Raw genomic sequence first — 26,044 nt, 5'->3', positions numbered from 1 at the left:
TCAATCATGGCACTTTGAATTGATAATAATTTATGCAATAAGATGTTTGTATGTTTCTAATGGTTTTTTGTTTTTTACAAATAAAACATTTTTTATAAAAGTCTAGGTATCGTAACTGTTCATCAACGTTGACATCAGCGTAATTTATTATGATCTGTGTGCATACAAAATTGGCTTAACTTTTACGCTATCGAGAACGTTAAGAAACTCGCACTAAGCACACTGTACTCGATTAGATTAGGTATAAATACTTTGATCATTGATCTGAAGATCACGGTTTTTAGGAATCCCTTGATCGCTTCAGTGAGATCATTAACGACATATAATATCCTGGCACATACTCAAGGTCGTTTGATAATACTTTACACATTATTTGAACGAAAGTACGATAAGCTTTTATCGGGTAAATCGTTGAGTGTTTTGTCAGAATAAATGTTTGAGTTTGCGAAAGAAAATATGTAGCGTCTTTGTGTATTGTAAACCGAGTAAAAGCTTTGCAATCCAAGGTCGTTTACTTGATTTACTTGGGTATAGAATTTTTGTGACTTATGATGAAACTGACCACAATATCTTGAAAATAACAAATTGTTACGCGCTGGGGTTCGGAATAAATAAATGTTCCACCAAAGTACAACTTAAAACTGTATTTATCACTTAGAACACACACAGAACACTTAAAATTTTTCAATTCGCTTCTTCCATTTCGCTTCAGGTGATCCTTTCGCTGTTTCGCTTTGAGTAGTCTAACTGCGTGCCATCTCTGCAACGCTTTTATAGCCGATACCACATCCCTAGAAGGGTCGAGAACATTCCTCACAAGTTGAGTACCTTCGACGTGTTTTTCCGCTATCTGACAATAGATGCTGTTGTAATCCGCGAGCGTTCTGGATGTTACTAGATCCTTCGATATTCGTTCAGCTATTTGGCGATAGATGTCGTTACTCTTACCGGCGTAACGCTATTATGGACTTATCAGTATCTGCATAAATTACAACGAGTAAATACATTTACATTAAAGATAAATATTCAAAACGTCAGTTAAATTTGCGACAGGCTGTGTAAAATGTGAACAATTTATGCGATACTCGTTAATCTTGACGTATGTTGTGCAAATTAAGCTGTAAATTGTAACGAATTTAAGTCAGATTTTTGTTATTTAATGAAGCAGTTATTTACGTAATTACAGATTGTCCGATCAACGCTATGAGCCCTTTTTTTTAAAATCCAAAACTCTATAATTATCATTACTTTTCGTTACGTTGACATGAGTGTGTACGAACTAGAACAATAAGAATACGAACGAAGAATAAGAATACGAATAAGAACAAATAACTCCTTGGGGTATTTAAGCCAAAACTCTTTCAGTGTTAATGTAGTGCCAAAAATATCGATATAATTTCATCGTTTGAATTATAAAACAATGTTTAAATCGATTTGACTTAACGTCTTCATCAATAATAATACAATTCCGAATCCACGAATTAAATACCATAAAATATAAAACAAAATATTTTAATACATATGCTATTAAATGTTTGAACCTACTAAATCAAATTGGTTGATAGTGTAATTAATTTCTGGATCCATTTGCAGGTAAGTTAATCGAAATAAAATTAAGCCACATGTCTAGACTATCGATAAGCAAATTGAAACCAATGTAAATGTTTCATTAATTTAAATCCGAACAGTCCGTATGAATTAAATATACATTCCTTGCAAACTACCTCGAAATATTGTAACTATTCCGTATTCGCTTAACATTAATTAGTTCTAGGTGCTGAACTAAACATTTACAGAATGCTTAATTCTACGAAATGTTCGACTTTGGTTTATTAATCGACAAACAGAATTTTATTTAAACAATAATTTCTTAAGCTGTGTGCAGTGGTATGTTTTTTTCTTTCTTACCTATGCTGATAGGCTTGAAAGGCTATTTCAGCCTTACCCTAGCGTGTAAACCGCAAGTGTTGCTAACACTGGCCCTAGCAAGATCAGTGCTTCGCAGAATCTACCACCGGATCGGAAACGTGACCCACTGGGAAGATCCGACGAGAAACTCAGTGGGCTGTGTCTAAGGGTTAATTTACTCTTTGAGCCCTTCGTCGCAAGCGACGGGTAGGCAAGGACGGCGACCAGTGCTTTAAGTAACTAAAAGCACCGTTAATGGATCGAAAGGACCCGTAATGACGTGCGTGATATCTGGTAGGTATGTAGTAGGTATTAAAAAATTTTAAAAGTTTTTTATGTAATAATTTAACTACGTTTATACTTCATTTTAAAAATTATTTCTGTGTCGTCAAAAATCATGCCATCAATGCGTTTTAGGTTATATAATTATCGTTATTTTTTTCCAAAATTTACATTTGATTTTTGTTTTCGTCGTTTCAGTGCACAGTAACTTAACTTAACCATCTTTCTAAATATCGGTACGAGCGGGCTTGTTATATACAAATCAAAATTCTGAGTAAAATATCCCTTCGTAATAGGGTAACGTTTTACCAAACATTCGACGAACTTTACGAGTGTGGTATTCGCTCACGTGCCTCGCACGCACATACGTGTACACCCTCTTTCCAATTACGGTTTTAAAGGATAGCCGTCGAGGCACCGTGTTTCATGAAGAATGTCGACGTCTACGAAAATCGGGGCCTCAAATCCATAAAAAAACACCGAAGCAGCTGTCTTTGACCTGTTAGGTCTCCTTTCGGACAGTTCTTAGAAAATCTCACCCCTCCTGGTTGATCCCGTGCTCGCCCACCTATCCTGGTGAAACTGGGAAGGCTTCCGTGCCACCAATAATAAAACCTTCTTAAAAAAGTTTTCTATAAAATAATAACGCGAGGGAGAACTTTCGAAGATTTTCAATCACTGGGTCGAACAATTGATTGATGTGATCCTATCAAGTGCAAAAGTGATTTAACATTTTTACAAGTTCAAAGTGCTTCTCTTAGTAATTTTCCTATTTAAGACAGAGCTCAACCCTCTTTTTTATGTTAGCTGAGTACCTACTTGTGATAAATTTCTCGTTCAATTCAATTTGCATTGATTTTTATTAAAATCGTTATCATTGTTGCGGAATTAAGACGGGCCCGCTTTTGATATTTTATTTTTCTCAATGTTATTGTTGAATTTATTTTTCTCAATGTAACGTTGTCAATAGCATAGTTGACGGTTGCGTTAAGACAAAGCGAATCGGTATTAATTTATCGATGCTAATAATAGCAAGGAAACGTAATGTCATATGTCAAAACATAATGGAAATGTCAGATGTCAAAACCGTGCGCAGATAGATAATATTCCGGTCCATGCATCAAACGCCTTATGGATTTTCATAGCTTTGTTATAATTTCGTTCATTTCGTAATTTATTCAGTCAGTGTTACATACTGTGTATAAAATTACATTATTCTCATAATCATAGTTGATACTTATAAATTATAAGAAAGGCATAACTAAATGCGCTTATTTTTACTGGTAGTAACCCGCAAGCGTAACAGAGCCTCCCAATTTACTGCGAAACAGTAATGCGTTCCGATTTAAAGGGTGGGGCAGCCGTTGTACCTACTATTAAATTGAGCCTTAGAACTCATGTCTCAAGATGGGCAGTTAAATTTACGTTGTTCATGTCATTGGGCTCGGTTGACCACTAAACTTCAGGTGAGCTATGAGCTCGTTCCCCATCTCAGTAATAAAAAAAAAGTCGTTTGTAGTATATTTCAAGATAAAGAGGCAAACGCTTTTGGATTTAAAAAAAATGTTCTGATTTAATTAGGCAGGAATTTTACACAACCTTTCGTTTTCCTCCTAGAATGGGCACTAAAAGATAATAATTATTCAGCTTTATTGTTACTAAAGATAAAAATATCGAATTTCTTTGTTTCAATCTAGTTACTGGTAGTAGGTCTTCTTGTGAGTCCGCACGGGTAGGTACCACCACCCCGTACCACCACCTATTTCTGTCGTGAAGCAGTAATGCGTTTCGATTTGAAGGGCGGGGCAGCCGTTATAACTACACTGAGACCTTAGAACTTATATCTCAAGATGGGTGGCGCATTTATGTTGTAGATGTCCATGGGCTCCCGTAACCACTTAGCACCAAGTGGGCTGTGAGCTCGTCCATCAATCGAAGCAATAAAAAAAAAGTTAGCTATGAGAATCTAATTCCTATACTAAATATCTTTGAATCGTCACTGTAATGAGTGTAAGGCATACAAATACCCCAAAATTTATTATTGTTACGCCGGTAAGAGTGACGCCATCTATCGCCGAATGGTCGAATGAATAGCGAAGGATCTAGTAGCATCTAGAACGCTCGAGAAGTACAACGATATCTATTGTCAGATAGCGGAAACACACAATACTCGACTTTTGTGGAACATTCTTAACGATTCTACGGATTTCGTTTCGACTATAAAAGCGTTGCAGAGATCGCATGCACTCATTCAGTAATCGGAACTACTCGAAGCGAACTGATCACCTGAAGCGAAGCGGAAGAAGCGTATTGAGAATTTTAAAATGTTTGTGACGTGTTTTAAATGTTCTAAGTGCTCCTCCTCCTCCTCGAGTCGTGTTCCTCATGTCTGAGGGTCGTGACCACCATCACCCATGAGCTTCACTTTTAGGATCTTTTTCCACTTTCCCCTGTCCACGGCGTCATGCAGCGCGCTGTACACTAAGTAATAATCTAAGTGCTAATACAGTTTTAATTTGTACTTCGGTATAATTTTTTATTTATCCCGAATCCCAGCGCGTAACATCATAACTGCGTTTATTTCTTTATTATATTAGCAGGTGGTTTTCACGAGAGATATGGTAGTATGGTTAAAAGTATTTTTATTGTTGAATCTCCAGCTAAAATATTTATAATCAACTTCTTCTTCTTCTTCAACCTACCGTGTTATGAGCTACGAAAAATACAATCTGGTGTGGTAAAATATTCAAATATTAATTTTAACTGCCACAGTTAGGTACATTGCTGTAATGATTTCCTGAATTTCAGTGCCTTAAGTTATAAGATGCACTAAAAACTACAATGCAATGTAGATATTATTAATACTAGATATAAATGTTTGTTGGTTTGATTTTCGAACAATATATAAATAATTAAAAATAAAAATAAAAATTGTTAATATTTGTAAACTACAACGTGCCTGCTGTATGTTTTTCAGAATTTCATTAGATAAAAACAGTTGTCCCGAAGAGATCACTTTTAGCGATAAGATCGCCTATTAAATCATTATATCTCTGCCTGTTGACTGCTTTTCAATGTGAATTGCATTTTAGTGCATAATAAAATAAAATCTTTCTCTAACATAATATATTAAGTTTGCCAATTAGTCTTTCTAATTTAAATGTGACACTATTTGTATATTAAAAGTAAGATGTTTAATGTAAAAACGTATTTTTTCTATATAGGTACAGCCATAGAAAGATTAAGATTCAGATATCAGATACGTGAAACTGTTAATTTTGTTATATTTACTAATAACAATATATATGTTACGAATGTAAAAATCAAAGCGTAAATCACTAACGGCAATGTAATAAAATAATTTTCGCAATTTCATTATTTTTTATGTCTTTCAGGAACGGTTCGCGTACGAACGAAATTATGAATGAAGTAATTGGCTTTAATTAATAGCGTTGTTAAGGCGACTGTGTGAAATGACGCTGTAAATTGCTGGTAAAATATTAAACTAAATTTGGACTTGGGCAAATTGCAAGCGATACGATACGAGGGAAGAGTTCGCCTTAGAAGCTGATTACTTTCTATACAGTCTCATACTACCTTATTTAATTACTAGCTGACCCGGCAAACGTTGTTTTGCCATATATAAGATTTCTAGGGAATTTCTAGTGTAGAAAAAAACTTATTGTAAGTGTGTAAGGATGTGGTAGATGAGTGAAAGAGGCATGTAGCGCTGTGAACGATGAAGGAATATAAAAATAACAATACCGCATTCAACCACATAATGTCTCATTATAACAAAGAAAAAAAAAAGTGTGTGTGTCCGCTCCGACGCACGACTGGAGTTTACTGGATATAAAAAATTAAACGAAACAATACGAGAAATAGTTCTATATTACGACAACACGATACACTACAGATTATTAACAAATTAACGAGACACAAAACAAACGACTAACAAATATATGAAAATACAATAATGAGAGAAACGCGCGATCAGTACGAGGCTTTGTGGCGGACTGCCGGCGCAGCAGCCCGGCGTCACCTGCGATAACGCATTTCGTGTGACATGCGCAATCAGGCGCATAACGCATTTCGTGTGACATGCTAGTACGATTTTGGTCCCCATAATTTTCATACCCCGGGCCTATATATGTAAATCGATTCTAAAGGAGTAAACTCCAAAAATTGTCCAAAAAATAAAAAATATATTTTAGGGGTGGACAACCCTTATCACTTAAGGGTATGAAAAATAGATAGTAGCCGATTCTCAGGCTTACTGAGTATGCATAAAAAATTTCATGAGAATCGGTTAAGCGGTTTCGGAGGAGTATGGGAACGAACATTGTGACATGAGAATTTTATATATTAGATTAATTTCTGTTTATCATGTTCTAAAATATGCTTAATACACACCTGTGAAACAATGCTATGACTTACTGGCTAATAAGGTATTCACAACCTAAAACGATAGACTTTGAAACTTGAGAATTGGAGGAACTTCTAAATTCTCGACTCTGAAAGGGCAAAGAATCTTAATAATTTTATCAACCCCTTTCAACTCAATTCTTTTATCATTCAAACTTTACCGGAAACTTCAATACTGAAACACAATAAGTTATTCTGATACCAACTTATGAATAACATAGAAGCAGTAAATCTATACATATAAATAAAATTGGAGTGCCTGTTTGTAATATTGAAGTAACCGCTTTTTACTACATGCTTATGAATATATAATAAATACGGTACATACACCAAAATAACATTTTTTACAATTTTTGTCTGTCTGTTTGTTCCGGCTAATCTCTGGAACGGCTGGACCGATTTTGACGGGACTTTCACTGATAGGGGATACTGATAGGTGATGGTATAAGGAATAACTTAGCCTAATTTATTAGACTAGCTTTGCCCCGCAGCGTCACTCGCGTCACGACAATAACCGCGGGTAGCATCGCGAGACTAAGCTAGTTTAAAATGAGCCTTTATTGTTGTGGCTTGATTTTTTCTCGAATTAATGTATATAACCGATATTTTTAATTTATTTTATTCCTTTGATGAGCTGACGAGCTCATGGCCCACATGAGAGGTTAGTGAGAGTTTTTTAACGTTCTCGATGGCGTAAAAGTTAACTTGAATTTGTATGCAGTTGGAACAGCGCCTCTAGAGGCAAACACAGACAAATGTTAAAAAACTTGCACTTAGCACACTGTACATATATACATCTACAACGTAAGTGCCGTCACCCACCCCGAGACATAAATTCTATGGTCTCAGTTTTTACCCCCAGCCCTACCCTTCATACCGAAACGCATTACTGCTTCACGGCAGAAATAGACAGGGTGGTGGTAACATCACGTTAAGACCAATACGAGCAGAGCACTAATAAATTATGTTTCAAAATCGTTTTTTTTTTCCATTTTGAGAGCTTCCGTTGCGTGCGCTGCGGAAACGGATAAGGTTTCAACAAAATAATTTTATAAAATAAGAATTGTTCTCCTTTAAAAGTTCTAAAAAAAGTCCGTGGTATCATATGTCTATATTACAAGGTTGGCTTACTCTAATCTTTTTATAATAATCAAATTTGTTCTAAAATAAGCATTCTTTGTGAAGGTGTTTTTATAAAGATGATATTAATCCTTATACAAATAAATACGTTATTCATTATAAGTATTTAATTTAAAACAAATGTTCCTTTTACATCATTTGATTTCAATGAGTATCATAGAAGATATCGTAGTTTTAAAATAATATCGCCGCAAAATATTGTTCAAGCGCGCAATTATTATGTACAAGGCGCCGGCCGGCCGGTGCGCCGTGACGGAAAATAAAAAGAATAACAAAAAACACCCAAATCACTTCAAGATACCCTTAAGATGCCGCTGAAGCCATAGACATCGTAACGTCACATATCACCTCGGCATTAGATAGGTCATCGAAGCAAGTTGTAGCGGTCGACATCCTTCACCGCTTAGAGCCAAGAACGTCTCGATCCGCACCTACGATAGATATCCTAGTGAAGAAATCGTATTCGAATGCGTGCCCTAAAACGTGATGTAAAATCTCGCATTGCCGAAGTCCGAGATGCTAGATGGTCTAATTTTTTAGAAAGACTTGCGCCCTCCCAACTGTCTTACTACCGCTTAGCTCGTACTCTTAAATCGGATACGGTAGTAAGTATCAAGTCAAGCAGTAAGTCAAATATTGTATTCGATTTTGGGGAACAGTTCCAAAAAAAGTAATGACTTCGTTTGTGTTTTGTACATTGCGTTCTTCTTTATTCTCATTATGGCAGGGAAATGTGGTATGAATGCTAGCTTCGACGATCCTATGACAAAGTGAAAATTATCTGAAGCTTATTGCTTGGGTGAGGATAATAACTCTTCAAAAACACGGGTCTTGATGATGATGGAGCAAAAACGCAGCTGCCTTAAATCACACGATTTACGGGCCAACTCCAAACAATAATTCACCTTATAAAGTCTCATATCTGGACACGCTCATGGTTCAGATAGGTGCCTTTCCAAGCCAGGTTTGAAAATGATTACTTATACCACCATGTTTTTAGTTTTCCTCAGTCAGATTTATTGGCGCGTATGGGTAGACGACCTAATGGCCCATCCGTGACCCCAAAAATAAGACGCCTGATGTATTCGCAATCATTTCGACCGATGCAAATTAACGTTGTAAGCCTAGACACACGTAATTAATGTTTGTTCACGATCGACTTCCACGATGACGGATTCATGTCTTCCCATAAAAACGAAACACGCAAAATTTATAAGTTTTAAGGCCGTAATAAATGATAGTTTGAGGGGTAGGAAAGTAGATTTACAATATTATTGAGATTCCGACGTGAATGCAACACCGCATTAAGATATGATGACTCCAAGATTGATGAATGTAATATATATAGGCTGCGGAAACCGCATTGCACTAGGACTTAGGACCTAATCCAGAGTAATAAAATGCACGAAATCGTTCATATTAAATATGTAAGGAGGAGGAAAGGAAAAGAATAGAACTGACTCTCTAACTCGCACACCGGAACAGAGGTTATTTGGCGGCGGACCCTAGTTGGAGGATGGTCGCCAGCTAGTCGGAGAAGGTTGAAAACCATCGTCTTCGTCCACCCATCTAAATGAATTTTTTTTTTATCAAATCCATGAATTATTTAATTAACCGTATGCTAAATATTTCTAATGAGATAATAGATGAATAATTTTGATTATTTTTGATACTGAATAAAAAGAAAATAGCTCATTGGAATTATTTGGCAAATGGTTAACAAAAATTTTAATGGTTTTCATAAATAGCGCAAAGTAATATCAAATCAGCATATTTTTTTGGTTAAATTAAATGATTTAAATATCTATTTAAACGAAATGAACAATTAAAATTAAAAACTTTGATTCGGCTTAGCAACATATTTTTTTCATTGAAGAATGATGTTATTCAAGCAGAAAGCATGGTTCGATTGCCGTGAACTCCAAAAGGAAGCTGTACAAATATTGATTGTGCGTTCACTGAGCCCGCGTTTATCATTTCCCATATCTGTTAGTGTATATAATCCTAGCGTTTCATTTAAACATACTAGGCTAGTTTTATTGTATTACCTTTCTTCATATTTTATTCAAAAATAATCGGGATAAATAATTCAGCGGCGCGTTCCCTCGCAGCAGTGTTCTTGTTTTGTAAACCAATGTTTTTATCGGCTACTCGCGTGTCGTGTTAATGTGGATAGTCTCAGCGAAATATCGATTGCTAATTGTTTAATAAAATGATTTATTTCTTATAAATTCGACCGGCTCCGAATCGGTAACAATGAACTTTAATAGAACGTCGTTAACGTAACGCTGTGCTGATAACTATCTCGGCGTGTATAGGATAGCGTGTATCGCGCGGTTGTCAGTCGGCGCGCGCGCACTCTCCACGGTGGTACGCGAGTCGCTGCTATCTGTAAAACTTCGTAAATCGAAATCGTTATCACTGAACTCATGTTGTACCTCCTAAATATAAAGCCACTTCTCTGAGGTAAGTCCATTTCAATAAAATTCTCGAAAATTTAGTTGGAACCGCTCCGAAATCTGCAGAAGCAGTTTTAGAAGATTTCATTTGTACAAAGTTTAATTAAATTGATGCTACTAAGAAAGTGTCGCTGCATATAACGAACAAGCTAAATTTTATTCGGATAGGAGTCGATATAAAGTATAATAATTTTGTAAATTCACGGAATATCTAATTAAGAGAAACTTCTACACAATAAACAGTTTTTCATTTGAATCAAGTATCGCATAATTCGAAACATGTTCCTAATTAGATGAATCAAAGTAAAAGTTGTTTAATTAATGGTAATTTATAGGTATTAAGTGTGATTACCTTAAATCTTTCAAAGTACTTATGAATTGTTTATGAACTGACTTCAAGGAAGAGCTTCCGATATTTTGTTATGTTTTCTAAGCTCTCTTAAATATCTCAGTCTTTTGTTTTAATTAAAAAAGCAGAAATAAATTATTGTAAATTATTGTTGGGCGCAATATTCTAGGTTGAAATTACTTTTAAACTCTCTGACTTCTCACTTTTATAAAAGCAAAAAAATTCAAGTCAAGTCAGTGTTAATCATCATTATGCTTATAACAAATACGATAAAAAGCATTTGAATTTTATACTGTAATTTAAATCAATGTGCAAGGGTTGATGGTTAAACGTTGATGCTTTTAATTTATTATTATATTTTAATTAGAGCAAACATCACTTTCCCATATATATGTATTCATTTTGTCGCCAAATAATCTTCTTTTTTTTTTGGTAACAAAATCAATACACGAAACACAACTTTTAATCATCATTCGTTTAAATCGTAGCACGAAAACGGCAAAGGTTTTCCATAAATATGTACTTTTCGCCTTGTATAATTGATATTTGAACGGCCGTCTGGTGTAGTAGTAAGTGACATGGTCACTCTACATAAGGCGGTCGCGGGTTCGAATCCCGCCAAGGGAAGATATTTGTGTGATAAATATAAATGTCTTTTCCAGGGTTATGGATGTATATTAAATATATATATGCGTATAATAAAAATCTTACATTTATTTCCGTCATCTGGTACCTGTAACACAAGTTCTTTACGAACTCATCACGGGACCAGTTAACGTGGCGTGATTGTTAGTAAATATTTATTTATTTATTATACATAGTTATTAATATTATTATTATTATAGTGGCAATAAATAATAAATGACGATGAAATAAGCAATTGAAATAAAATAAGGTTTATTAGGGCCTAAACACAGTCATAAGTGATTTAATAACTACTCCTAAGAATGTAATCATTCCCTTAAACCAACAAACGTTACATAATAGAACATTAACTTTTTGGAACGGTTAATACAGTAAAAAATGGAATATAATTTGCAGACAAAGATTTTTTCATCAGTTTTTAGGTTCCGTGGCTAAATTGTAAAAAACGGAATTCTAATCATTTTGTCCGGTCTGTTGCATCATTTGTCACAGGCTTTTTGGTCGGAAACTCTTAATACTTTCCTATTGTAGACGATGTCTGTGCTTCTAGATGTAATGTATTCTGTAAATATCTTAAAAGAGTAAAGTAGAGAGTCGGTATTACAAAAAATAAGAACAGTATGACCGGAATGGAAAAAAATTATGACTATAAATAATCATGTAGTCGATTGTTGGTATCGGATTAAAACTTATCATTTTTATATCGGGTAATCCGTGGGATATGAGCTTCTGAAGTCGTAAAAAATTGTCTCACAACTCTGACTTCATCTGCGGGGAGGAAACAGATAAAAAAGCTGACTTTAGAACTTTCGACCGAAATTATAAATTTAACTTATTATTCACAAATTCATTCTCAAGCGCAGACAAATACAAACTAAATAACTTTTTTATGAAACTAGTGAGTTCGGTCGATTCTGATGTGATTAAAATAATGAAATACACATTTGTGGAAACTACTCGCGCACGACCTACTATATACATAAGCATACCCAGAAATTCTAACAATATTTGAACAGCTCCATGTTTCAACTTTTGTGATCAACGTCCGAACGTATAGAACACGGTCATTCAAACAAACAAATATACATTTTAGAACATATTGTTTTGAATGGATTTAACCTACTGAAAGATTATTAACAGTTATTTTAAACTATTTAGTGAAGTAATTAATAATGATTAATTTTTATTAAGTAAGTTTTGAGACATAGACCTAGTTTGACACTGTTATGTTCAAAATATACGTAACATTTAGTGCCTAACTAAGAGTAAAATCTTTTGGTTCAAAGCGTCACTAACCAAGTCAAAGCTAACTGTTTCAAAGTAAAAGAATAAACATTTGTTTCATTAAGATTCCATTAATTATTAATGAATGTTTCAAAGACTTCGCTACGTACCTATTTACGTTCATCATTTAGAAAGCGAATCTAAAACCAATTATTTAACAAAACCACACATCCGACGTCCGTATACCTACTCGTAGAATGTTTTTTATTGTTTCCTGGCGAATAGAGCGTTCATTACATTTTGATCGAGTGAAGTCGTGAGAAATTAAATTCGCCAATCGAAAGGTCCGTGAGAACTCGTTGTAGATGTAAAATAATGGTTCAGAAATTAACCGAAACATAACCTCACCTTGGATTTACGTTGTATTACGTTTCACAGACAGTTTGTTCAGGATGCCTAGAATCTGAATTAGCTATTGTAATGTTGCTATCTTGTAAAATAGTATTTTGGGATTTGTTTATATCTGTTCCTAATATTTTGCGTGTTTTCTGTTTCGCTTTCGTTATGTAAAAATATTTTAACCTTAAATTTTATCGTTAATCGCATTTGGGATTAGCTGGAGTTTTACGTTTTAATTTAACTGTCATAAAATGTTAATGGAGTTTGCCGTTATATAGAACAGTGAAGTCCATTCGTATTTACAGTGCTTCGTGTGTCCAAATACATAATTTTTTTTTTCAAATTTTAACATAAACGATATCTTTAGCTTTATCTGAGGTGTCTCACAAATCAATTGACAAAACTGATTTGTTTGCTTCAAAATCGTTACATGAAACAGTGAAGTCCATTTGTATTTACAGTGCTTTGTGTGTCCAAATACAATTCATTTGTTTTCTTTCAAATTTTAACATTAACGTTATCTTTAGCTTTATCTGAGGTGTCTCACAAATCAATTGACAAAACTGATTTGTTTGCTTCAAAATCGTTACATGAAACAGTGAAGTCCATTTGTATTTACAGTGCTTTGTGTGTCCAAATACAATTCATTTGTTTTCTTTCAAATTTTAACATTAACGTTATCTTTAGCTTTATCTGAGGTGTCTCACAAATCAATTGACAAAACTGATTTGTTTGTTTCGAAACTATGAATAGTAATTGTAATGTATTTAACTTGTGTTCTTTTCGAGATGATAATTAAAATTTTAACAATAACAAAACTCACTTTGACTTTAAGTGTGAACTTGAAAGTCGGCGTCCATTTAAATCTTATAAGTCTTTCTTGTAAATCTATTCGTCTGAACGAAAAAATGTGAATAATAATATTAGTTTGCCATAGATCACGCAAGTTCACGGCTGTGCAAACCGTCTCCGAAAATATTACTGTCGGAATTACCTTAGCGTAAACGTTTATACAATAATGTCTGCACCGGCGTATTCAGTTATAGCAGACTGTCTGGAGTGTTTAGTTACGCTTACGTATTAACGTATGTAGGTACATACATCTTCTCATAATTACTTAGGATGTCTACGAATAACGACCAATAATCCGGACAATTTAAGATTGCAAAATTAAAGACAAGTATGTAGCTAAAACGTAAACAAAAGTAATTCGGTATATTTTTTTTTTATAGCTTAGAAGGTTGGACGAGCTCACAGCCCACCTGATGTTAAGTGGTTACTGGAGCCCATGGACATCTACAATGTAAATGCGCCACCCACCTTAAGATTTAAGTTCTAAGGTCTCAGTATACTTACAACGGCTGCCCCACCCTTCAAACCGAAACGCATCACTGCTTCACGGCAGAAATAGGCAAGGCGGTAGTACGTACCCGCGCGGGCTCACAAGCGGTCCTACCACCAGTAAAAAACCGGTATACAATGTTAAAGCAATTTAGATAATAAGTACCAGAGTTAAGTAAAATTCTTGCCGAATTTATACTAATAAATAACATTTTAAAATCAATTATATTTAGTTTGATAACCTCTGAACTAAAAGAACAGTAAAAAACTGGGTCTTTGTGATAATATTGGGAGAGGCTTGGTTTCGTTTTTGAACTTACTACATTTAATTGAATTTCAGTGTAATACGGTTTCACTGAACATAACAATACCATATAATTTATGAGAATTTAAGTATTTCACCACGAGAGTCTGCTTAATTCATAACACCAACAATACCTATACCTGCAAAAACAAAAATAAAATACAGGTTATAATGGTTAGCCTAAGCATATTTCTATTTATGTAACTATGCTGAGAGCTTAGAGCTTGTATCTCAAGGTGGGTGGCGCATTTTACATTATAGATGTCTATGGGCTCCAGTGACCACTTAACACCAGGTGGGCTGTGAGCTTGTCCACCCATCTAAGTAATAAAAAAAACAATAATAGTTGTTACAGTAGTTGTCAAATCGTATAGCAGTAATTTAAACATTTCTATCTAATGTTTTATTTTCTCACGTTTCACATAATCTTACAGCTATTTGGCACATCGATTGGCGATGCTATATATGTCGAAATTTTTAAATTTACACAGTGTGGCTAATGAAAGATAGCTAACAATAAAGACGTACATAAATTAGTAGGAATGTAGCAATGTGCACGCATGCAGTAATATTTTTTAACTCATACTGTTGGAAAATATTTAAGATATAGGATGTGTACATATTTTTAAATTAATAAGGTGAATAAATAAAATTAAATAGTTTAAAAAAATCCTTTAACTATTAGTAACAAGCTTGGTATTTTATTTTTAATATATTATCTAATTAGTTATTAGGTGACCTAATTAGGTATTAAAATCACCAGGTATATGTATACACCTTAAGTCCTTACAGTATTGGTATTATCAATGCATTTCTTACAAAAAGCCATCCGTAAACACATAAATTGTATAAATAACTTATAAGATTGAAAACACACTGGTTTGTGTCCATTTCCTGTGACTTCTCGCATGTGAAACACGTAGGTACTCATATATTGCTGAGATATGAGCGCTTATATATTTTTGTATAAAGATATCATTGTTTAACAATTAAAATATCATTAAACTGAGGAAATATCATATATATTTTTTTTTTGCTTAGATGGGTGGACGAGCTCACAGCCCACCTGGTGTTAAGTGGTTACTGGAGCCCATAGACATCTAAAACGTAGACGCGCCACCCACCTTGAGATACAAGTTCTAAGGTCTCAGTATAGTTACAACGGCTGCCCCAATTAAAAAGTAAACATTTATTTCTTAATGATGTTGGCCAAGCCCATTGATTAATTGTCAAACGAAGAAAAAAAAATCTCGCGTATGATCTAAGCGGATGATAGAGACCAATTTTATGAAACATAAATTAATTTTTGCTTGTTATACATCGTTTAAGTATACAACCAATTAATTTATGACTAAGGCATATGAGAGACAATGACATTTCAGATTCAAGGTTCAAAGACATTTGCGGCAATTCAATTTATGGTTCATTATAGTATTACGCATTCAACGATATAAATTTGTCTATTTACGATCATAGCTGTACAACATTTTTCGCGTAGTAAGCTTTAACGCGGTCTGTAAACTTTTAAAATTAAATGATTGCATTTTATGTATAATGTTGTTTTGCGTTGCTATGTTAATAGGTACATCTAACACGTGGCCGCTGAAAGAAGGAATGTAAAGTGAAAAAAAAATGGTTTGTTTCAGAAATAGGTAATGTTTAAAGTACGCTATAAGAGTTTGAGGCTTTTTTGAGATTTCGTTTCTTACATAACCCGTTACCGATTTGTAGATCGAAGCATAACCCTATTTTTAAGTGAAGCTCGCTCAATGGCGTAAGCGAGGGCGGAGTGTCCTGAGAAATAAATGGTTTGTGTCACTCGCAACCAATTTTTTTTTATAGTGGGTCCGAAAAATGGGAACCAAGAAATTTCATAATGCGGCCCATTTAGTAAAACCGCTCCGACAGGCGGAAGCACAATTTATGGAATACGATATTAGGATTGCGGATATCAATATTAATTCTTTATTAACTTTAGTCTATTCTAAACATGTAAATATTCTGTGTAAATTTTTATCTGCTAATAATATTTATCTTTAAAGTAGTTAGTCTAACATATATTTGTTTGTGCCGCTCTTAAAATCAAAGATTCGCGTAGGGAAAAACTGGTCAAATTAATTTGTATTTAGTATTTTTTTCTCTCTAAGCACCTGTCATTTTTGTACATACTTTGACATTAGCAAAATCAAAGCCAAAGGCGTTGGAGCCAAATTCTTATTTAAAAAAAAAACCTTTTTCCGGAATTGAGTTCAATTCTCGTCACGAATTTTCCTGTATGTCTTCTACAGAATGAAAACGAGTGCCACAAAGTGGTAAATTGATGTGATTGCTCGATGGTATTTTGGAGTTTTTGGTCAAAAATTCGTTAACAATGTTGGTCTGGTGCAAAATGTACGAATTTCCTTTTCCACAAATCCGGCCTTTTTCGTCGAATTTCTTCTCTCAAACGTCACATAACACTCAAATAATATTATTTATTTACCTTTTGACCTTTCAGCGAGAATTCTGAGCGCACAATACCGCGATAGTCAAAGAAAATAGTCAACGTAAATTTTGCTTTTGATCGACTTGTGCGTGGTTTCTTCGGAAGTTTGAATGTCAAACTCCCAAACCCACGTCTAGTCACCAGTAACAATGATTCATGAATTTTGGGACGAAATAAACTTGTTCTAGCCTGCCCTCAGAGACTCTTATGCGATTGAGGTTTGGAGAAAATTCTGATCTTTTGGGACTAGAGGCAGGTGGAGAGGCAAAATGTTTCATACCCAAACGATTATATGAAATGATACGGATCGACTCGTGGAACGCAAAAAGTTCGGCGGCCATCCCTCTCAAACTTAAATGACAATTTTCAGTTAATATTTTGTTCACTTTTGCGATGTTAACTACAATTGCACATAATATAACATAACAAATCATTCATTCCTGATACTTTTTTGACTGAATGTAATAAAATAAAAATAATACACACAATACTCACACCGTGAATCTAATTTTATTTATTTGCGTATTAATCGATCTAAATAAATAATTGCTTAAATTACGTAGTGTTATACTCGTAATATTCAACTAAGAAAATAAGCTTAGCAAAAATAATACGGTTTATTCGTAACTGGCAGCTTGTTGATCTTCTAAGAAAATGAAAAAGATATACATACATGTATAGTGAAATGCATTGACTACAAAATATTTAAACCGGTTTTATATTCAGCTTTGTAAATAATCTTCGTTATACGAATTGAATTTAATTCCGAATTTTTTGGCAAAGGAAATGAATGAGCTGCGGTAATTTGTTCTGACGCAATGTTTCTTCTAAATAAAATAGCAGAGTAGTTCGTCTGTCTACCCATCCGATTTCATTTACAATAATTAAAGTATATGTATGTTCACAAGAGCCGTTTTTAAATTATCGTTTCTTCCATGGTCTATAAAGCTCTTGTTCGAATTTCCTTTCTTCCAAAAACCAAGTATTTGGTTACTAGGCGTCCTTGATGAGGACAACTTCAAGTATAATGTTCCACGCTACGAAAAGAACGAATTACGCCGCCTGATTTAAGAAAAAAAATCACTCGTTATAAAAACAACGCAACACATTGATTTATAGTCATCGTAAGCATCTAAATATTTTTTGGTTCGGAGCTTAAGCTGAACGGCTAAGGGCGTAGGTCTGTGTTCGATGATCCACGACCTTTTTCACAGGGCATGGGCCGACTGACATGCTGCTTCCGGCAAGTGTCTGTAATTTATTGTTATTGCTCTACCGATCTACCGCGCCCTCAACTTTTTCACATATTTCATACAGTTGTTTTGGGGGCTACATTAACATAAATCCATATGGTTAGGACTTGATATGAAGAAGTAGCTCAACAAAAAAAATATTTGACAGTATACATAAGGGACACTGGATTTACGCAATACTAATTGCGCATATTTTTTAATTTGCATTGCTTAAATTGGTGAGCGAACTCACGGCTCGCCTGTGTACTGAGTGCGAGTTTCTTAACGTTCTCGATAGCGTAAAAGTTAACTCAAATTCGATAAGTGGTTACCGAAGCCCATAGAAATTTACAACGTAAATGCCGCCACCCACCTCGAGACAAGAGTTGTAAGGTCTCTGTTTTAACAGTACAACGGCTGCCTCACCTTTCAAACCGAAACGCATAACTGCTTCACGGCAGAAATAAACGGGATGGTGGCATCTACCCGTGCGGACACACAAGACATTCTACCATCCGTAAAAGTGGCCCGAAAAAAATGACATTTGTTACTAACCTACGCCTGGTGAACGCATCTCCTCAACTTTGGCTAATACAAAAAAGTAAACTAAATTCTTAAGATGACTATTAAATGGTTTTGTATAGAACCATAGATCTGGAAAGGAATTGGGGCATTTCAGGACTAGCTCTGACAGTGCCTGATTTTTTTTAGTGTATTTAGTTTTGTCCATTCGATTTTCAAGTCCACCTTTTAAAAAACGAGACGGGCCTAGTCTCGAATCACCTCTCTTTTGATTCCAAGGCCACGTATGAAACTTCGGGTTGAGACCGCAAGCCGAAACACAGATATGATGATCAAGTTTAAAAAACAAACCAATTTATTCACCTTTACGAAACGGGTGAAATTCTTGAAAGCAAATTGTCACTTTAATTAATTAACGTACCTATTTGTTTGTCAGGCTACACAAAACAGGTCCTTTAACTAAATAACTTAAATTTATTTAACATTCGACAAATCTAACTCGGTGCCATTTAATTGATCTTCAATATTAAATAACTGATGTAAAATATGATTTTTGATTTTATGTAATATAAATATAGATCTGTAACGAGTAACATTTTTGAGTTTAATTGCCATAAAACGTATATTGGTTAGCGAAAATTAAAAGAATACTCAACAAGACTTGTTAAAACACTCACTATAGGTATAACTCGTGCTCGTTTATTTTTAATCTATGAATCAACACGAAACAGATCCGGAGAATAATTCGCCTGTTAACTTTGATATAATAATTCTTTGGTTACAAACGTCGTGTTTATTGATATAATGATATAACGAGGCCCATTTGCGGTATCTCAGATTTGGGTTGGTGAACTTCGAATGAAAGTCAAGGCGATATGTCCGCTGGTACGAGGCAATGTGCTATCATTGTTAATTATAACGCCGCGGATTGAAATCTCGCACTCCAACAATTTAAACTGTTCCAGTATTAGAACCTCTATGGGATATGTAATGTTTTATTTCTTTTTTTGATGTGAAACATCTATAGCCGCACGTAAAACCGATTTCTGGCGTGGCGACGCATGCCGTGGCGACGCGTCGCCACGCTATATGATGATATATATATACAGTCTATATGCAGTAGTGTGTACGGTGTGGCGACGCGCCGCCATGCGCAATCGACTGTGCGATTCTCTCCCACTCGATCCGGCGTTAAGCCATCTCTCTCGCTACACTGAGCCTATAGTGTACACTCCGTAGTGTATACAGTGTTGTTTACTACAGTACACATAACCTGTGTTTTACTTGATAGCAAATTATTTTTTCGTAATATTTTATTTTATCATTATGACATATTTAGTTCCTATCACAATCTGTTCTTTTCTGCATATTACTTTTACAAAATAATGTCGATGTTTCACATCTGCCAGGCGTCCCGTGACGGCTCACATTTTTTTGGTTTTTATTGCTTAGATGGGTGGACGAGCTCACAGGCCACCTGGTGTTAAGGGGTTACTGGAGCCCATAGACATCTACAACGTAAATTCGCCAACCACCTTGAGATATAAGTTCTAAGGTCTCAAGTATAGTTACAACGGCTGCCCCACCCTTCAAGCCGAAACGCATTACTGCTTCACTGTAGAAATAGACAGGGTGGTGGTACTTACCCGCGCGGACTCACAAGATGTCCTACCACCAGTAAACTAATTATTTGTATTTATGTTACCAAATAATTATCTATTATCGCTTCTAACATTGTTAACGTAAATATAATATCGAAAGTACACAGTACGAATACAACTTAAGCAACTATTACATAGTTTAACTCGTTTGCAACAAATTCCTTTACGTCGTTTCCGAAGTTATTTCGACCACAAATATCTGTTGAAATCCTAGCCTTTGATTTAAATCAACAACAATTTCTCGCTTTACCGCTTTTTAGGTTAGACTTTAACAGTAAATTTAGTAGGTGAAATCAATAAATCATAGCCTACACGAAGTGCATTGAAAGTGTTCTTGAAAAAGTGTACAGGTGATAACACCAATGATTTCTAGTATATGTTTAGTTATAGTAGAAGGCAGTTAGGTCTGCGTAGGTACTGCTATCCGGCCTATTTCTGCTGCGATTCAGCAGTGCTTTCGAAGGGTGAATAGCTGCATACATATGTTTGCGGTAGGCAACGACTTGGCTCTGCATTTATAATTGCCGATGTCCATTTGTAAACTTTCTTCTCTCTCATCTGTTGCTTGTGTTTTGTGTTTGTTGGAAGAAAATTAATTAATGAGTTAAACAGGCTTTGATCCCTGAGGCTTAGTAAAATTCAATGTATGTATGTGATTATTAATAAGCAATATTTGTACAATTAATTGAGGCCGTCAGCGCATAAGCGGCCTAACCCACAATATTTCATAATCATGCTTATATGTATATTTCAATTTATTTAAAATATTATAATCAATTTTAATGCAAAACCGGCCTATTCATAGTTTCACTCATAGATAACAGACGGATTTGTAAACATTATTTTTGGGTTTATTGTTTTTTTAAATTCAAATTCATGAAAAATTAAACCTCATTGCTCCATAACAACTATGGTAAGCTTAGGCCACTTTTGCGCAGACGGCCTTAATTATAAAGAAGTGTAAGACGCTCAATAAATAACTAGTGTGCGGAGTCAATAGCGCTTCTACCAATTCCAGTTACATTACTGGGGCCACGATATACATTCGAGCCTCCTGGAATGCTGTTAGGGGCCTACAAACACCAACTTTGAAATATCAGTCCCATCAAACGGCTATGAGAACAGTATTCTAGAATCCAAAAAAAAGAAAATATTATTGAGAAATTATACAGCAAGTTGTTGATAGTAGGTGTAGGTAGAGTAACTAGACCGCGGTCGTAAATCAGTGTCTTTTGAGTATGCCATTTAGACCATCAATATCGTATAAGATTAATCGAAGACAATGATAATAATATTTATTTCCATTAGTCTTTGGACTACTGTATGATAAACAGAATAGATCACTCTGGCTATGACTAAATAGATAAAAAAATAAACGAATAGACAAAAGAGAAAGTAAACGTAGAAAATAGTAGGCGATAACCTAGAATTATTAAAGATAAATTTCAATGCTTACGTGTTTGTTTGGAATACAAAAAAAACATTTTAACTTTATTATCGATTAGAGGAAAAACTTCGAAGAGTAAAAATTAATAATACGTGGTTTTTTGTTGTCCAATAACAATCGAAGGAAATCTGTTTTCCCACGCAGATGGGACATAAAACACACGATTTCATATTGTGCTCGTGTCTGTTCAGTGACTTCAATAACTTATGACCCATAAAGCGCTTGTCCATACAAAATATATTTAATTTGATTGCCGTTATTCTGATTCATAATTCAAACAAACGAATAACGATCTGTTCAATGTATTTCACAGTCATGTGTAGCACTCACTAGTGCTCTTGGGAATTGTTGTTCCTATAATTTTTTTTTTACCTTCGCACCGCCCGCTACCGAAACAGAGTTCATCCACAGCTCGTTACAAGAGCTTTTTTTAATTTTTTTTATTGCTTTGATGTGTGGACGAGCTCACAGCCCACCTGGTGTTAAGTGGCTACTGGAGCCCATAGACATCTACAACGTAAATGCGCCACACACCTTGAGATATAAGTTGTAAGGTCTCAGTATAGTTACAACGGCTGCCCCAAACCGAAACGCATTACTGCTTCACGGCAGAAATAAGCGGGGCGGTGGTACCTACCCGTGCGGACTCACAAGAGGTCCTACCACCAGTAATTACGCAAATTATAATTTTGCCAAGTACATACAGTTTTGGTACGAACTCCTACATCTCTATGGTGTTTTCCGAGCGCTATGACATTCTTTTTTTCAAACGAGGTGTGTGGACAATCTTCCGCCGTATGCCGCAGGTTGCCTATGCCTATAGAATTGCTGAAGCCAATAAACGACGGTGTCTACATACCTATCATCAAAGGGGACGTAAGCTTCGTCTACGTATAATGGGAATAAAAAAGGAGGGAGGTTTTTTTAAATTTCAGCCATATTTAAACATAAGTATATTTCAAGAGAGAATAAACACAAAATCGTTTGAAGCGACGCGGGGTGGTGAAAGGTTTTTATCGTAATTAATTGAGTCTGCTTTGACTTGGAGAGACGAGATAGAAAGAGGGTGTGGCATAAAATGTACGAAAGCAATCATTAAATTGAACTAGGATCATTAGGCTTCGTGTGGGAAGGGAAAAGATAAACCAATAATGTTTTGTTTATTATTCTTGTTCTATTTATACCTTTCATTATGAGCATTAGCAGTTGGAAATATATGGGTTTTATTTTCGAATTTCACTCTCATTGATGGGAGCTGAGGTCAAACAGTGCATGTGTGAGGTGGTTATCGTAGCAAATGCTCCTAAAACTAAAAAAAAAAACATAAATAATTATTTCCTTTTTTAAAATCCATTGCATGAATCGCTATTTTAATTTTAAGTAATAATTAAGATTTTATTGCCCGTCTAGGCAGACCCGGTATACCGTGGTGATGGTGAGTGGTTACCGTCGCTCATGGACGTCAGCAATGCCAGGGGCAAAGCTAAGCCGCTGCATACCGCTTAGTACTCTTCATAAGCCTCGTTTGAGAAGGACTTGTAATAGCGCTCGGGAAACAACGTGGAGGGGAGCTCATTCCAAAGGCAGATGGTACGTGAAAAAAGATCTGTGGAAACGCACTGTGGATGAACGCCGTGGTTTTTCTTTTTTGTTCTCCAAATGACTTGCTGCGATGCAATGTGCTCTAAATGTCGACCCCAAGTATCCCAATACTCTTGGAAGGTTGCAGAGATACTCCTTGGAATTACGGCACCATGAGGAAAAGCAGAAACGCCCCCATGGGTAGAAATTTCACGTTATCCATCCCAATCTGCTGACATATACCGCCAAACTCTTCGATACCCCGTCGTCGTCCGACAACCAGGGAGAGTGATATGGCAGCACGGATAAGGCAGTGATCAAACGGGCCAAGTGGAGCGTCAACCACCACACTGTATCCGGCTGTCCGGGTGAGCAGAAGGTCCAACAGGAAAGGTTCTTGCCCCTCAATATCTGTGACACGGGTTGCTGTGTCACCAGCTGGGAGAATCCGTAGGCCAAGGTGAAATCGTAGACAGCCCGACACGGGAGGTCAGTGGTTCTGGACCCAACCACTCTTGGTGGTGAGCGTTAAAGTCTCCCAGTATCACCACCTCCGCAGATTAGTACTGCTCAAGCACGCGGTCAGTTCCCTCTTGTACATGCTCAAACAGAGTTGACCACGCATCACGGTTGTGGGACCTGTACAGGTAAAATAAAACAAAAAACGATCAACGCGTAGTCAAGAGAGGGGCAGGTCCCGTTGGTCGAGGCCCTGAAGACCACGACAACAGACATGACCCGGACAAATACGCACACGCCGGCTTTACGCAGGCAGTTGTGCTCCAATACGTAGCCGGGGTATTCAAGGTACGAGGCATCATCCAGAGCAAATATCTGCGTCTCCGTTAGAAAAAGTAAGGTAGACTGCGCCGTCTCAAGATGGTGGTGTACGGCGTCAAGGTTCCTATGGGCATAAGCCCCTATAACATAGCTGAAATCCACATTAAATGTAGAGTGGGAAGTCGCCAATAAAACCCTATTTCTTTTTCGAATGTACCTTCATAATGGTTTGTATTGATGTATTTTATTGATATTGTAAATATTTCACATAATTTGGAAGTTATTGGCTGAATTTTGCATATAGCTTACCACTATAAAGAAAATAGTTTCTGTTATTGTAGAGATATAACGTAACAAAGTATCTTTTTTTTTCGTTTTATACAAATTGATTGACGTTGTTAAGCAAGATATGTTACATTATATTTACTCTTAGGGTTATCTCCTGTCCCTTATTTAGCACTGGTATGTTCATTCTTGCGTCTTAAAAGTAAACACTTTAAGATTGTTTAACAAATAAATTATTGAAGTTTTCTAAGAAAACATTTCCAATTCTGTTTGTACTTGACAACCATAAGTTAGAGTTCGCTGCTATGTTGTGGGTGTCGGAAACATAGACATGATATAAGTAGACACAGATCTCGTATGGCATTTTTTTAATCAAAAACTCGGACTTTTGGTCTAGCAAGAAAGCCATGGTCATTGTGGCTATCGAAATCCAGTCCAAGTCGTTTATTACTAGGCAAAGTGATAAAATTTTTGGTTCCAGATTTATTTCGATAGAATGTCCTCTCTTGAAAGCCGCTGACTATTTATGGGTGTATACTATGTACTTAGGCTATGGTGTCAACTTGGTACACCTCGGATCTGTAATCAAAGAAGGGTTATCCAAAATTGATTAAGGATTTTTGTATGTATATAAAACACACTTTACTAAACTTAAAATCTGTACAAAAAAACAAACTTAGAAACTAATAACATAATATATTGCGTAGAGTAACATACTTTTTATCGTTTATTACTATGCGTGGGCTTGTTTAAAGTATAAAAGTCTAGACCATGATAATTAATCAAATACAATGGATATTTGAAAAACGTTTTGATCGATTTGACACAGAAATATGGAACATGTATACAATAGCGTATTTTGTTTTTCAAGCTCTCAGTCTATCTTTGTTTATCGTTTAACTCAAAAAATACTTTCTAACGTAAATAAGCCCTACTTTTGAAATGCATTTTCGAAGTATTAAGCGAATCCCTATTAATAATGGCAACAACGGTTGCAAACCATGATCACACATCAAATAACTGTGCAAGTATATTGTTTCATTACTTATAAGTAATCAATAATATCTAATTTGATAATTAAAACACTAAATTTGAATAGTTTGAAACTAATCTTGAAATAGGAACTTGACTGTTTGCGGGATACGTTTGAAATATCTCATAAGTGAGCTATTTTGTCAATTGATGCACTTTTTTACTTATGTTACCAAAAAAAAGTAAGTCAAATGCTCTTGACCTGTGTCTATACAAGGATTGACCAAAGTTTTAAAAAACAATGTAGTCATTAACTGCAGCGGCTCTGAATAAGGCGCGTAGATGAATGTGTTAGATAAATTCTCTTAGGATGGTTTCAAATTGCAGTGTTTTGAACTATTGTCTATCCATATAAATACTGCTATTGCCATTGAAGTCGCACTATATAAATATCGTGAAACTATAAATGGTTGAGATAGGAATAATGTTTTTTAATTGCACCTAACTTTATAACTTCAAGATTTTACTTAGCATGATAGGAATAAACAGTTGCCGAACTTTTACAAAGTTTTTTTAATTTATTTCATTAGCTGTATATTTGCT

General features: G+C 35.3%; 1 protein-coding gene and 1 long non-coding RNA gene across 2 annotated transcripts in view; one reads left to right on the top strand and one right to left on the bottom strand.

Annotated features, from left to right (window-relative positions):
* The first annotated feature begins 9,886 nt into the window (after positions 1-9,886).
* Positions 9,887-26,044, top strand: part of LOC101739613 (trypsin-3) — a 46,625-nt gene continuing 30,467 nt past the window's right edge. Inside the window, exon 1 of the mRNA XM_038018748.2 lies at positions 9,887-10,221. The gene's annotated coding sequence lies outside the window, so the exon portion shown is untranslated. The remainder of the gene's footprint in view (positions 10,222-26,044) is intronic.
* Positions 17,453-19,093, bottom strand: LOC101747050 (uncharacterized). Its single transcript, XR_210020.3, has 2 exons — positions 18,749-19,093; positions 17,453-18,023 (listed from the first exon to the last, which is right to left on the bottom strand). It is a non-coding gene; the product is annotated as an uncharacterized LOC101747050 (long non-coding RNA).

The sequence above is a fragment of the Bombyx mori genome, chromosome 22, assembly GCF_030269925.1.
Source record: "Bombyx mori chromosome 22, ASM3026992v2".
Taxonomy (NCBI): domain Eukaryota; kingdom Metazoa; phylum Arthropoda; class Insecta; order Lepidoptera; family Bombycidae; genus Bombyx; species Bombyx mori.
The sequence above is the reverse complement of the archived record's forward strand: the minus strand, read 5'-3'. Positions and strand labels throughout refer to the sequence as shown.